At 28.8% G+C, this 16,231-nt stretch overlaps 1 long non-coding RNA gene across 3 annotated transcripts in view; it reads right to left on the bottom strand.

Annotated features, from left to right (window-relative positions):
- Positions 1-16,231, bottom strand: part of LOC106686558 (uncharacterized) — a 77,144-nt gene that overhangs the window by 41,447 nt on the left and 19,466 nt on the right. For 2 of the 3 annotated variants that reach the window (XR_002945006.2, XR_010843639.1), the window contains exons 3-4: positions 9,549-9,679; positions 7,101-7,250 (exon numbers count right to left, since the gene is read on the bottom strand). This is a non-coding gene — a long non-coding RNA (uncharacterized lncRNA). The remainder of the gene's footprint in view (positions 1-7,100; positions 7,251-9,548; positions 9,680-16,231) is intronic. The other variant, XR_001344034.2, reaches the window with a different exon arrangement.

Raw genomic sequence — 16,231 nt, 5'->3', positions numbered from 1 at the left:
TATATATATATACATACATATATATACATATATACATACATACATAAATAGATGGACAACACACAAACTAAAACTATTACAATTTATATTTTTTTAAAAATCCATATGCTCCGTAAATTGATGGAATGCGAGTGGTTCTCTAAAAAAGCTGTTTCCCCCGCTGTAATCCCTATTATTTTTGCAGGGGAAGTTAAAAAGCCGCGAGTGCTGTTGTGAGTTAATTAGTGGGCGGGTTATTCGAGGGCAACCTAAAATTAATTATTTATTCAGTACCTCGGATAATTTGATCAAAGGTAAAAATAACCGCTCCGAATGAGAGCTAAAATAATGGGAGCTTGCCGCTAATTGGATATATTGGCAACTTGGTCCGTTCCAACGGCCAACTTCCTACATTAATTACAAACAGTAATATTTCTACGCCGTTTACATAATTATGTATCATATCTGAAATGCTACAGGAAACAGTTGGTATTTATTTTGCATAATTTATATCAATATGTATCTTAATAATAATATGATTGTACATTAAAGGAAAGTGGCTACTTATTATAATTATAATTTATTCTTGATCAACTACTAGGAAATCTTTTGTGATTGCTTGAACGTTGAGGTTACAGAGCTTTCTAATAAAACCTGTATCAATTTTCACAACGTTTTGGGGGTCTTTGCCCTGATCATTATGTTATCATATTAACATGAGCCATTTCATAATTAAAATATTATTAAACTCGAAAACAACCATTTTCTATAATCATACCATTTATATGACATAAAAAGTAGGCAATTACACATACGTAACCAATGTGGTTTATTCCTTCAACAAAGATTTGTTCTATAGTGTGGTAAAACAAAATCATAAATAATAACATTTTGTTTGTTTGTTGTTTGTCCGATTTCGGGGTTTTATTATTGATTATATCCAAAGTCGTATTATAGCCAAGTCCACTGTGGTTAAATAATGGCATTCAATTATTTTATTTATTTTAGAATGATTTTTATTTCACTTAATTTTAAAGAGGAACTGGACAATATGGCTAAGATTTTTTCATTTTGATATTGATATTTCATTGAATCTTTATAATTCGTACTTATCTTAATGTGATTTCAATTCATTTTTTTTTTATGGTCTTGAGAATTTAATTTTAAAATGCTATCTCATCACCAAAGTACTTAAAGTCAAAAGTACTTACAAGGTAAGTCTGTACTTAATGCCTTCAATTATTACAATAATTTTAAATTTTTATCAACACGCATATTTTAATTATTAAATAATATCCTGATTATACCTGTCAATTTTTTTTATTTGATTTATTTCATAGAAACTATGATACCTTTATTGACACTTTAGTCGATAGTTCATGAAGTTATAATCACACCGACCGCGTGAGTAAAAACTTACATTACGGAATTATACTTATAAATAAGATATTTAGTCCAATCTATCTAGTCCTAATTCAATCTATTATTTCATAATCTATTTTATCTATGACTCAAATAAATTACAAAAATCTGTACAGTTTTTTCTTATATTTAGACGAATCATATTTGATAGAATCCTAGCATTTTAAAGTATTTTTTTATGTGACAAATCCTTTCCCTGAAGGCATGGCCACAGCCCACATGATAAGCAGTACTGTCTTGAAAGGCTGTACAGAAGCCGGATGAGCGACCCTCTCGACAAACAAGAAACTTCGATTTCAAAACAGCGGAGGTGCCACTAAGTATTGCCCTCCTTTCCCTTCTCTTCATCACTTTGATGCTAAAAACGCTTTTTATAAAACATAAAATAGGAATTTTATTAAAAGTTATCTTATTCTTTAAAAGGTAATTGTATAAATACAATATACTTATCCACCACTTTATCTCTATTATTATCGACATAGGCAATGTAAACCTCATATGGGTTCCACTACAGCGTGGTCCATGACAAATATAACTTTAAGTTGTTTTAATTTCCTTTCCAGATATTTTAAGTTCATTTTTGAGGGACGAACCATGAGGCCTAATATGCTTATAAGACCCATGAATGCTTATTTTTTTTCTCTAATATAAAACAGCCCATCAAACCGCAGCTTTTGACATATTTTTCCTTATCAAATCTTCTTCCTTATGGAATACCGTTACTTTCCTTCCTTCAGTCGTTCCTTCAGATTTATTTTCACCTTCGAATACCCCTTCTTCCACCATTACCTATCCACCCAGCACTAATAGAATTGAAATTTATGTTCTGGTTATCAATTAGAATTTGTAAATAAGTAGTTACTTTATTCTAAATATTTGTTATGCAAATTAATACAAATATCATTTTAACACAGTCAAACCAATTTAATCAATTAACTTAATGTAATTTAAAGTAAATATATCAATCTCATATTCATTGAAAATGTGTAATGATGTACATAAATATTTATTCTTCTAGCTAATTATCGCTTCAAACAATTTAATTTTTATATTCCAATTTATTATTCTGTAATAAATTGGAAGTAGTAATTTTTTGGAAATTAAAGCTATAATCGGGAAAATATACTGAGTTCATTTAATCCTTAAAACATACCTTAAGCATTATATTGTTTGTACTTTAAAACATTGAAATACACGTTTTAATTTTTTTTTCTTATGTAAATTAATAACGCAAAATGAAAATTCATTTTTTTTTTTTATTTTGTATTGAAAAACGATATTTAACTAAACCATTGGATTTTGCTTTTGTTTTAAATATTATTTCATTCTTCATTTATCCATTCATTTTCATTTGACCCTGAACTAAAATACACGTACAAAAATTACTTCTTTTTTTATAAATATCTATCGCAAAAACAGAAACTACTTTTCAAAATTCTACTAATTGAATTAATAAAACACCGATCAGCAAAAAAAAAAATTTTTTTTCTATAAAAAGTTTGTTGTATCCATTATCTGCTTTATTGGAATTATTGACATAGCGGCTTGTAATTAAAATTATCTTTATTTCTCAAATATAATTCATTTATCATAGTCGTTAACGTTTTAAGGTACTGTTCCATTTTCAGATAGAATATCTGAATTCAGATTAATAATCATTGTTAATAATAAAATTGTTAGTTTAAATAAAAATTAAAAAAAAATCCTCAAGTCATTGTTAATTATGTTATGATTCATTTAATTAAAAATTATTTGAAACTTTCTTATAAAATATTTTTTTGGTTTCATCTATATATTTCACTTATTTTTTTTTTTAATAGTACTTCAAGATTACAGGATAAAAAAGAGGTAAGTCGATTTATTTCAAAAATGAGAACCAACGGTTTCTTATATACATATTTTCGCATGGCAAAACAAAAGAAAAATAGTTCAGCAGTAAGTATACGTAGTAGGCGATTCTAAGGTAAACAATGTTTCCCCGAACTTATAGAAAAAAATAAAGTGAGGTATCTTGTTTTGTCCTGCAATATAAATTTAGTATTAGATTTACCAATCTATGGAATTGAAATTAGTACTACTATTAGAAATTAGTACTACTTCATTTAACAAGTGAAATACATAGGTATAATGATAAAAATATTTTATAAGAAAGTAAGTATAAGAAAGGCATAAATAGCAGTGCCTTTTTTTTCTATATTAACCTACTAATAAAAAAATAATACTAAACAAGATATTTATTGGAAGCCAAATTGGAATTAATTTCATCAGTCTCAAATATTGACTTCCTATAAATTTTAATAAGTAGAAGAATTATCTGATGCCTCTTTTTATGAACAATATGATTTTCTCACAAAGATGGATGTTATCATCTCACAGAAAATTCATGCCCCGTATAATACGAGCAAAAAAGCTTCTATCTTCCCCTACCTATGATAAACAAAATTATGATTAAATTTCAAATATAGAACTATAATTGGAAGGAGGGGGTTATGAGGTGGAGTTATATAAGAAAGCATAACTGGAGCTGGGAGATGATGCCCTATAAGAGCCCATTTCATACGGGATACACGATATAAGGTTATTAGCCCACGGATCAGCCTAGCAACTTTTTTTTTTTTTCTTTTCAATATTAATATTAATGAAAAAAAAAACGGAACCGGCTGAGCCCAGTGGTGGGGGGACGCTTGCGCGTTGCTATGACGACGAGGAGGGGTAAAAAATAAAATGGCGTTGCCCCCCCACCATCGCGAACGGCTATACGATCAATACCCCTAAGGACGCCCTTCTTCTCACTCTTTCCTTTTTTTCAGACATTTTTTCCCATTTTTTTTCTACTGAACTCCCACTTTAATTGGGTTAATGCCCCTAAAGATCTGGTTAATAGACCCCCACCAACCCCCCCCCTTCCTGCCTTACACACGGAACTTGACCTGGAAAACCTGATGAGCTTGTGGGCATACCGCCGTAATCAGTGAATGTTAATGCTCTTTGTTTGATAAAATTGGTAGTTTAAACGGTTCATTACAATAATAATATTATTAAATTTATATATAATTCTTTCAGCTTCTTGAGAATGGTATTTATTGTTTAAATTAATTAATTAGTATCCAGGTTAAGTCTCAACACTCTTTATTATTTTTTTAAAAGTCCAACGTTTCGGCCAATTTGGCCATCCTCAAGGTCAATCTTAAATATAAATTTACACCTTACATCCAATAATTAAAAAACTTTTTGCAGGCTATTCTGCCTAGATCTTTAATATGAGGCAACTCACCTTGTTTTGTCACTATTTCATTAATTATTAAAACTTTTAATTATAAATCAACTGCTGATAAGAAAGCGATGATAGTTTTATCTTAAATTAATGAAATAGTGACAAAATAAGGTGATTTGACTGCAATTAAAGACTTGGGAAGAATAGCCTGCAAAATGTTTTTAAATTGACAACATTGACCTTGAGGATGGCCAAATTAGTCGAAACGTTAGGCTTTTAAAAAATAGTAAAGTAGTAAATAGTGACTTAACCTGGATACTTAACTTGGACTAATCAATTAATTTAAATATTAATCTCTGTTCCAATACAATTAGTTATCCTCTCATTTTGAATGGACCTCACAAGTCGACTGTGTGGTTACAAAAAAAAATCCCTTTAATCATTGACTAATGTCATAAATTATAAATGAATCCCACTAAAAAACCAAACAACCATAATGATGTTTATATTATTTTTTATATTCCTTTCCTAAGGCGATTTATATAAATTGTATAAATTCAAAGTCATGCTTGACCAAAGCTTTGCTTCAGTTACATTTTTGTCAAAAAATAATGCAGCCAGCTTGCAGCCGATAACGCTTCGACATTACCGGTGGAAGCCTTGATTGGTCGAGCATTGCTAATGTTGCATCGCACTCCGATACAATTCGTTGGAATGCACCATTGGACAAAATATCTTCCAACCCGAAGCACCGTTGAGCGCCCAAGTTGAGCCTTTATCAGAACCATGACAATGTTTCCTATTTTTTTCTTATGCCATTGCATAAGCCCGTACGATCTTATATACTATTTTGTGTACAAATTATATAGTATTCTGTTTTGATTTAATGAAAATATGCTACTGTTAAAGAATGAGAAATGTATTCAGTAAAATGATTCACTTTAGCTCCTTTTTTATTTGAATACTTTAACACGTCGAAAACAATGATGTCTCATCACCCTTCTCTACTGTAAGGAGGTATATAGCTTAACTTTTTATCCAAGCAAAAGACATGAGTATTGCAAACTTTGACCTTATGTATTTAAAAATATATTTGACTGCCAACTATTATATTTAATTCGAGCCTTGAAACTATTTTAAATAGTTTTCAGAAACATTTTTTTAACACCGAATTTTATTAGGAAACCCCTCATAACGGACAATTTCATTAAGCCCACGGCCAACAAGTTACATATTCAAAACATTGGAACTCCTCTATTACGGATCACCACCACTCCTGACGCGATAACCAATTTTATTCCCCATTAATAATTTTCACTCCTTTATAATAGCCACAGTAATAAAATATAAATGTACAAACACTTGATTCAAGAACTAAATTTTGTAGGTTACACTTTACAAAAGTTTGCACCAAAACAATATGGAGACGAGAATTTTATACTATTTTTTTATTTATTTACTATTTAAAAATAGTATTTTAATGATTTATTATAATGATTGTTTGAGATTGGTTTATTTTATTATAAACACATAATTTTGATCCAAATATACTCTCAACATTTATTTTCAGAAACCATCCAATGTTTCGGAGCTCAGGCCAATATTTGTCATTCTTTAAAATGTTTTCTACAGGCTTATTGCCCATGTCATATATAACTTTTTATATTTTAAATGTAAAACTACTTCACATAAATAAGAGAATTATTTATGTGGAAAAGTTTCAAAGGATCAAAATTGTGTGTGTTAATAATAATATCATTTTGTTTTAAAGCAATTCAAATCATGAGACCAGAGCTATCCGCGTTATATCCAAATCCACAGTGTTATAACCATAACTGTATTATATTGTTGGTCTATTGTAGTTAAATAATGGCATTGACTTCTTTTATTTATTATTGGTATCTTTTTTAGCCCTGCAAAGTGGGGCGAAAAGTTAGCTCACAATAAATAGTTTAATTACTATTTGAATTTTTTTCCATTCCAACATTTATTTTCACCTAGTTACTTTGCCTATTTTACCATTTAAATATCTGCAAAATGGATTGAGAGGATTGCACTGATGGTACCGAGCAACATTTTTAATAAATTATCACTACCACAATGACTGTTACTTTCACAAAAAGTTCTCAAGTGACATTTTTGCATAAATTAGGTTTTTTCCTATTTAGCTAGGCTTAAACCAAATCTATGCTCAACTATTGAGAAAAAATTGTATAATTAACAATATTACCGCTGATTAATAATAATCCCGAATATTAAAGTAATAATTGTCTACATAAATTTATTGAATATTTATTACAAATGTTTTTGATAACATGCCTCACGTAATGTAACATGTACCCATGGTGCATTTTAAGAACAATGATATTTAAGCAATATTAATTTTTTTAAATATATAAATTTATCTATTTATAATCAAAGGTGATTTTTGTAGTAGGTATAATAAAAATAATAATAAAATGTTCCAATAACTCTTTATGCATACCCAGACGCCGACTGAGAAATCGCTGCTCCGATGATCAAAGACGCATAATTAGCATTCCGAACCAACACCTCTCCCAAAGTTATCTTCAATGTCTGCTGCCCCAGGTCTGGTTTGTTTGAGAGGGTCTCGGACATTCCTTTTCTCTCTAGCCTAAAAAATTGTTTTATTATTAATAATTTTATAAGTCTAAAAAAAAATTTTACATTTTGATGAAATTTAAATATGTAATTAATATATCGCCGCTTAAGCTGCGATTATATTTTAATAAGTCCCAAATAATCAAAAATATGATTTTAATACTGTGACATCTTGTCTTAACCATTGTTTGGTCGGATACTTTCATATTTTTTGTGATTTCAAGAATTCTTTCAAGTTGTCTTAAAAATAAAGTATTAATTTATACTTTTTTTTTTAAATTGTTCAAAGTTACAATGTATCAAAGATTTAACATATTTAATATTTAATTTAATATAATTTATAATTTTATTAATTTAATATAATATTTAACCCAAAGTACCACAGGTAGTTCTGGGGTACCCAAAATAATATTAGTTTGTCTTACATTGTGGTGCTCTGAACTAATTTATATATATATTTTTTTTTTAGGTTTTATAATCCATTTTCTACTAAATATATGTAACTGGATTCGGCAGACCCACCTGTCACTTTAAGAGTTAAAAAAATTAAAATATGTTAAATGATAAACAAAATAATAAACTTGTGTTTATTAAATGCATTTAATTTAAAAGTTGTCAATACTTATCAATGCTGGTGTATTTGGAAAACAAAAAATAAATTTATAACATTAAATTTTAAAACGATTTTCTTTTTCTTTGATTTTTTTAAATTGTTAAGGTGAAAAAAAATTTCCAAATAGAATATAAACTATTCTACATTTTTCTTATATAACGTTTAGGGACATTATCCCATGCTCATGCACCTTTGCATCCTAAAATTGTAACAATTAAGTTATTCCAATCAACAATTTTTAACTACATATTATATGTGTATATTTAAAATTCTTTTAATCATATTTACCTCATATTTGTCACATTCTCAATTTTCATTTTGAAATCATGTCATGTATACACATATAGTTTAAAATTGTTTTATAACTACATTAATTAAAGTATTGTCTTTTACTAGTGGTGCATTCAAAAAGAAAATTCAGAATAAATTATTCTTTGATATATTAATAATTACAATTTTACTATCATTCTTTTTTAAGTAATTTAATGATCTTTTATGTTTTTTTTTAATATGTTCACTAAAAAAAGAACAATCTGCTTTAATTATATGTTACTAATGACTTATAAATCTTTTTCTTTTAAATACCAGAGACGCACTCAACATATTACTACTTTCTTGAATAGTGTGAATATCTGATTAAAACTTTTTTTTTAATTTTGTGTTTGAGGTATTCTATAAATTGTTCTGTTGACTGAAGTTAATTTTTAACAACTTTAATAGATTTAGGAAAGTTTGTAGGACGACCTCGGTAAAGAAAGTAACCCTAGGCTATAGTACTATCTTTGGAATATATCCAGCTCTAAATAAAATAAAAGTTTTTGTTTGTTTTTGGATATCATAAGTGATCTGTAAAAAGTGTTAATTCAACAAATTGAATTTTTTTTTATTGTGTATGTCTTGGAATCGAAAGTGATACTAATTAGTTGAAATATATGAAAAACAATGACGTATGATACATGTTCTTAAAAATATAAACCTATTCTAAATTTTTCATCAAAAAATAATTGTCGAAATATGTAAGTACTAGATATGTTTGTCTGAATACAATTGAATTAATTTTTTTTGTATAGCACGAAAGAGCATTCTCTTGTTTTTATTGATATTTTTTAAAATATCATTGTGATCGATCTCTGGGAAAGACATTTTGCGTCCATCAGCAATTAATATATCTCTAATCTTTCTATAATGGATCCGATATCATACAACAGAAGTTATGACCTATTAAATAAAGTAATTATTGCTGTTTTTTGACAGTATATCGATGAGAAATATCATACGATCATGACTTTGTTACTTCAATTTGGAAAGAAATTGATATTTACTGTAACAATTTTTTAAGTAAAATGTTCGAAATTAAGTGAGGTATAACAAATGAATTGATGTTCTTATTTCATTTTCACTCAGACATAAAAAAAATTAAGCATTATATAATTAAATATACTTTTTTATATCTAATGTAACATTAAATGTGAATTTATATTGTTACATACATATAATAATCGAAGTAATTTATTATATAATATATAATACAAACTTAATATATTCTAGTCTATAAAATAAATTGATTTACCTATCAATTCTATTCATATAATTTTTTTTTTTTTTTATGTTTCTACATTCCGCTTTATTATATCATTTTTTAAAAAATATATTATCTTTGTATAACTTTATATGTATATTGTTATAATGTTGTCATACCTTACAATATTTGTATCTTGTTCTCATTTAACCCTGATGAAGTGCAGGAAAGTGGGGCGAAACATCGGTGATTGATGAATAGTTTTTCTTTTATTATTGTACCTTTCTTGACCGCCATAGGGACCATCTTCCTACAATCATCAGATACAGTCAACTAATAATCTTTCTATAAAATTAATTTACAATGTATCATAGTTGAATTAAGTGCGTTTCGCTTGCTTCAGGAAAAATTGAGTATTGTTACAAGAGGATGGGTACGACACCCCAATCTTTAACTTTCTTTAAGAAAAAATAAAATAATTTTCTTCTATGGAGTCTCTACAAAGAAAAAAATACCCGACATGAATATGAAATTTCAGTTTCGTAGAATATTTTGTTTTCGAGCGAGGCTGATCAGACAGACTTTGTTATTTTGACTAAGGAAACCCCAAAACGGGTATCCATCGAAATCTCGAATTAGAAAATTTGCACGATTGTAATACTTTCTTTTACTATATATTTCATATATAGCTAAGTAAAACTAAAAATTAAGATAATATCCTCTAGATAATAATTCGTAAGTTTTGATTGTTATGTATTGCAACTATGGAAGGTGGTAAAAGTTTGGAGAAAAAAGAAGGAACAATTTATGAAAAATAGAAAAACCTTAGAAAGCCCTGGAACGGGCGATGAAGGAATGATGAGGGGCGAGTTATGAAAAAACTTGGATCCTCTGGAAATTCTTTTTCCCTTTTCCTTGTTCCAAAGGCTGTGAGGGGCACATGGGACCGATATGAATATTTGATGGTAGAGATGTCCCTCCTCCCCCCCTCAGGATCAAGGATACAAGAAGGATCTTCGTCCTGTCTCATCCCATTAGTTTCGTCCTGTCCTCATCGAGTTATGGCCCATCGTCAGATTAACTCGCCATGACGTTGGCAATTATTGGAGGATTCTTCTCTGTCCTGGGGTTCATTGCATTAGTAATCAACAGTCGGAGAACATTTTTCTCTTCTTTTTTTTTTAGTAACTCAATATTCTTGGGACTTCCACTTAAAATTATTGATAAAAGTGAATATAAAGAAAATGCACATGAACGCCTATCTAACTAAAAGTAAATTTTTAATAGATAAATATATTGTATATTAATTTGAATATCATAAATATAGCTTACTCAGGATTATTATCTTAAACGATGTTGGATCTTAAAATTATATTTAAAAAATATATCACATGAATGATTATGCATTTCGTCTGTACTACGGTGCTAAAATAATAGAAAACCTAAGTCGTTTTGTAAAATAACTTAATCATATTTTTTAAAATTTATTATTGTTGAAGTATAATTCACTATTTAAACAAATATTTCAGTTTTTTTTTCAATTTATATGATTAATGAAAAAGCTTAGCAAAAAAATTTTAAAAGTTTCATTCTCTGAATTGTAGAACTTGAATCATCAATTGAAAAATAACGATTTACAGAGAAATTAAAAAAACAAATAAAAAAAAAAAAAGTCAGATATTAGCCCCATATAATTTCATTAATAATGTAAAATCTAAATAAAAAATTAATAAGTTTCATTTTATGAATTATAAAAGTTTTCCATCTTTCGAAAAATAATGATTTATAAAGAAATTTTTAAAATAATCAATGTAATTATTATATGATATTATTTCCATATAATTTCATTGTTAGTATAAAATGATAAATTTCAGTAATTTAGAAAATGGAATCTTAATTATTTTTCTAACATTATGTATTATCTATATTTTAAAAAATTATCGATTTACCAAAATACTAAAAAAAAAAATTAAGTTATCTCATAAAAGTGAGGTATTTTTTTTTGTTTACTTTTTTTCCCACGTTAAATATCGCCTTGGGAATTGACTCGAGTTTGAAAAGAAGTGTCCTATAACTAGTTAAAAAAAATGAACGAGTATTCTTAATATACACATACAAGGCATCCCAATATAAAGGTGTATCCGTTATAACTTATACAATTTTTGGTTTGAATTTTTATTGATCATGACACTGGCACATGATCTATTTTTTGAGGATATTGTTGGTTTTCTAGCTTTCAGTTCTTTTCCAGTGTATCTAACTCTGGAATTTTCAATAAAATGTGGTACTTTCCAGTATTGATTCTCACAGTAAATCGGATTTTAAGAATAATTCATACAGTGCACTTTTCTATCCGACGCGTCTTGGAGACGCAAATCACGTGCTAGCAATGCCAAAATTGGAAAAACCTTAAGGAGCAGCAAAATCGCTTCAAAATTCAATTTCTCTTATGAAGCCGTCATAATAAGTGAGGTTCTTAATTGATACCTCATCCTCATAGAAATTTTGTAACTTTGGCAGGCCGCGGAATATCAAATTCCAATTTTTAAGGAAATTGAATTTTAAAACTTTCTTTTTTCTATTTCCCACACCGTTTAAGCTCAAATCACTGAAAACCGAAAAAACTCGTTTTTGTTTTTCACGACCTATGCCTTCAGGACTTGGATAAAAAAAAAAAAAAAACCCTACGTAAATTCATCCTTAACTGCAATTTACTATCAGAATGCATAGAAAAAGCACTGGAAATTTCAGATTACCCTGAAAAAGAATTGGAGAAGATTGAAAAATTAACAATAGCTTTAAAAAATTTACCACATGCCCGGTTAAGACTAATGGAAAATGTCGAAACACATTCCGTTTAATTAGAATAGAAGTCAGTCTATGTAGACAAAAAGATTTGTCAATAAGTTTCATTTGGATGAATGATCTTTCAGAAGAAAGTACAACGACAATCAACATATTCTTGGACTTGGAACATACCAACAAGCTTTGAATTAAGTAGGAACAGTTATCAATTTTTGATCTTACAATGTTGAAGAAATGGAACCAAAAGTACAATAATATAATAGTGATGCTAAAATAAAGGAGAAGCGTATTGTTGCATAAGAGCGTTGTAGGACAAAGTCCACCAGATTCTCAAACCCTCCGGCAAAAGTCATTTTTATTGCCTACAAAAGAAAAGTAAGGACGAAAGACCCTCCCCCCTACCTCCTTAAACCTGAAGAGCTGTCGTTAGAGGCTAATTAAAAAGAAGACGGTAAGGAGAGCTATAGACCCCAAAATGAGGATCTCCCGAAGGGTAATCCGATATCTAGGACCTGGAGACAATACCTCAGCCTTCGAGACGTGGAATAATAAGCTCCCGGCAACAATAGAGGAAATTTTAATATGGCTCGGGGAGAGTGGAAGGTTTAATCTGCACGCGATCGGGCAATGTCTGCCTCGGGTCACGTCATTCAATAATAACGCAACCTGCCCGGCACTGCAAATACAAACTGTACTAACTGCACTTCTCCACGAATGCATTGTGCGATCCCTGTCTAAGATTAGGCTGCTCTTAGCAGGCGAACATATGCAACTGTGACTCGGTCCATTATATATGCAGAACAGGATAAATTATACCTACCAGGTCCTCGGGATAATTACTTATATAATTTTACTCTAAAATTATTAATTGCATTTCTAACCAAAATAGCCAATGGTCAATAATATGCAAATTAATTGATCCCAAGACTTTTTGTGTAAACTTATCTAATTAATGGACAAACTTCAAAAACTGTTGATCAGAGTTTAGTCACAACTTCCACTTGAACTCGATATAACTTGTAATACCAGGCGAAGATTGTAAATATTAGTCAAAAATAAACACGGAATGCTTAGTTTATGTTGCTTGGCTACGAAATTAAATAACTTTCAAAGTAACAGAATGCTGTTCCAGGCCAAAAATCAACAGATTATTTTGTATTAGAAAGTTAAATAAAGTAAGTTAACAACTGCTTTCAATTGTTGAACACTTTCATGTTTCAACTCTTCAAAATTTATTTCAAACTTGGAAAACAATTTTAATTGACCATAAGATCACGTCGGCAACTATATTTTATCAAGCACTTCTGCTATCTAGGTCTGAATGTGGGGCGATAAAGCAAATAACTGATTGGGAAATTAGTTGATTCCATTGAAAGATTGTGCACACTTAAATGTTTCATCCGAATGAATCGCAGTTCACATGGAATGTTAAAAAAGTGGGGAATATTCTATCTTTTTAAGGACTACAAACAATAAATTGTTTGATATTTTTATTTCAAGTCAATTTATAACTAAATAATAATATTTTATTCAATTACTTTAAATTAACTAGCTCGTAAATTATTCCCATATTCTTTAACCACTTATGGATTTTTAAATTATTTTAGTAGTATGTTAATTAGTTTTATTCGTAAATTTTTCAAAAGTAATCTCGGTTTAATCCATTTAAAAATAAATTTAAATACAAATAAAGCCAATTACTGCTCTAATAAAAAGATATTAGATGCAACGATTATATTGTATTAAAATCTTTTAATGGAGAGCCATAAAATTTTAAAAAAATAAACATAAAAATACAAATTTAAAAATCATCCAAAGAATAATTTTTAAATAAGGAAGACAAAATTAATTTAATTTTATGGTGACGAAAGTAAATTCATATCATCAAACTTATAATTTTCATCAAAGAACATTTAGCTATTTAATAGTTACATTAAATCTAGTGAAGAATATGAGAGGGAGCAATTAGGCGCAACACAACCTACCCTACCCTCTACCTCGAGTTTTTTTTAGTATAAATAGTTTTCTGTAAAAGAGACATTAAATGTGATTCTTCTTGGGGCTCATTGTAGCTCAAGTGGTTAGGCGCAGGTCTATCAGTGTGAGATATGCTGGCAGTGCCGGTTTGAGTCCAATCTGGTGTGTTGACTTTTTTTCATTAGCTGGTGTTCCCACTAAATGAAAAACTTTTGACCCTCCACCATAGTTAGAATAGGTTGGTCACCTATGGATCAGTACGTAAACATCACCTTATATAAATTGTAAAGTAATATATTGTAATAAGTGTTAAAGAAAACAAAGAATGTGGAGGAAAAAAATTAAAAACCCAATGAGGAAAGAAACCTTTTTTTTAAAATATCTGTAGTGTTTTTTATTCTTTATTAAAATTTAATTTAATTTAAGTACTTCCTTACAAATTCCTGGGTACTGGGTACTGTACTTCCTGATCCTTCATGGGTTGTAGTGGTAGAGATTTTAATTTTAATTAAAATTTAATAAAATGTAGATCCGAAATATATTTTTAATATTTTGTTTATATTGTTGAGGTGAAAAAATTTCCAAATCGAATATAACCTATTCTATATTTTTCTTGTACAACGTTACGGGACAATTTTCCCATACTCATGAACCTTCATAATCCTAAAATTAAGTTATTCATATCAACAATTTTTATCTATGTTATATGTGTATATTGGAAATTCTTGTAATCATATTTACAACATATTTGTCATATTTTCAATTTCCGTATTGAAATCATATCATCTATGTAATAATAGTTTAAAATTGTTTTTAAACGTTCTTAAAATTGTTTTCTGTTGGTAAATATGATTACAAGAATTTTAAATACACACATATGAAATAGATAAAAATTATTGATAAGAATAAATTTATTTTAGAATTGTAAAAGTACATGAGTATGGGATAATTGTCCCGAAACATTGTATAAGAAAAAATAGATAGGTTATATTCTATATGGAAGTTTTTACACTTCAATAATTTAAAAAAATATTATAATCAAATTTCCTAAAAAGAAAATTTAGAATTTTTTAATAGTTTTATCTAAAAAGATTCTGCCTAAAAAGCCTAACGTGGGGAATTAATTTTGTTTTTTCAATACATTTTTTTTTCAATTTAAAAAAGAAATAAGATGAAAAGAATCAATCAAAGAATAGTTCAAAGAAACTCACGGCAAGGATTAAATCTGTGGAAATCCGTTCAGTTAAATTTCCAACTTCCCACCTTGGACTGTAGATGAGTGGATTGGAGGGTAGATGGTAACGAGAAAAAACAACTAGCTGTTCAATAATGCGAATAATATAAATTACTAATGTATGAGGACAATAATTTAATCCTTTGTGTCCCTCCTGGCTTTTAATGCACTGCTATTGTATTTTCCATTAATACAAAGAGACAAGGATCCAGCGGGGCCTGTTTCATTACCTGTAGGATATAGATTACCATGAGACTGCTCCTAGTGGCAGTTCACACCCTAGGTACTACCCCAGACAGTATGCAGATCAGCTCGATATTGTCTAAGGTCCTGAAATAAAGGCGGGCAGTAACCGTAGACCTAGCGACCCCTTGGAATTATCCTAATGCCATGTAAAAATGCAAGCTGCCTCAGGGCTTTCTTGGAGGGGCCTATTGTGTCCTGTCTTCGCTTCCTTCTTCGCCGGAGGAAAAAAAAATCTGTGGACCTCAGCTCCTTTCGATGAATAAAAATGTTTAAAGCTAAATTATTATTCATACTTTATGCAATACACTCGTGAAATCTGGTAATTAAATTTTATATATGCGATGTAAAATAAATAATTTAAATATTAAAAACAAATTAGAATAATTACTTTCTATAAGAAAATATATTCATTTTATTGAACATTAAAATAAAATATTTACATACGGGTGATTCTCAAATAATGGTCAATTTTCAGGTCCTAATATTCAAGAAAAACTCGACTCCAAAAATAAAAATAAAAAATTTAATTTTTTATTAAAAACTAATATAATAGTTTTATTGAAGAATAAAAATACAAGCTACTATAATCAAGGTATTTTA

Source organism: Halyomorpha halys, unplaced genomic scaffold, assembly GCF_000696795.3.
Source record: "Halyomorpha halys isolate HHAL.00 unplaced genomic scaffold, Hhal_1.1 Scaffold838.1, whole genome shotgun sequence".
Lineage (NCBI taxonomy): Eukaryota > Metazoa > Arthropoda > Insecta > Hemiptera > Pentatomidae > Halyomorpha > Halyomorpha halys.
Note: the sequence above shows the minus strand (reverse complement) of the source record. Positions and strands in the feature narration are given on the sequence as shown.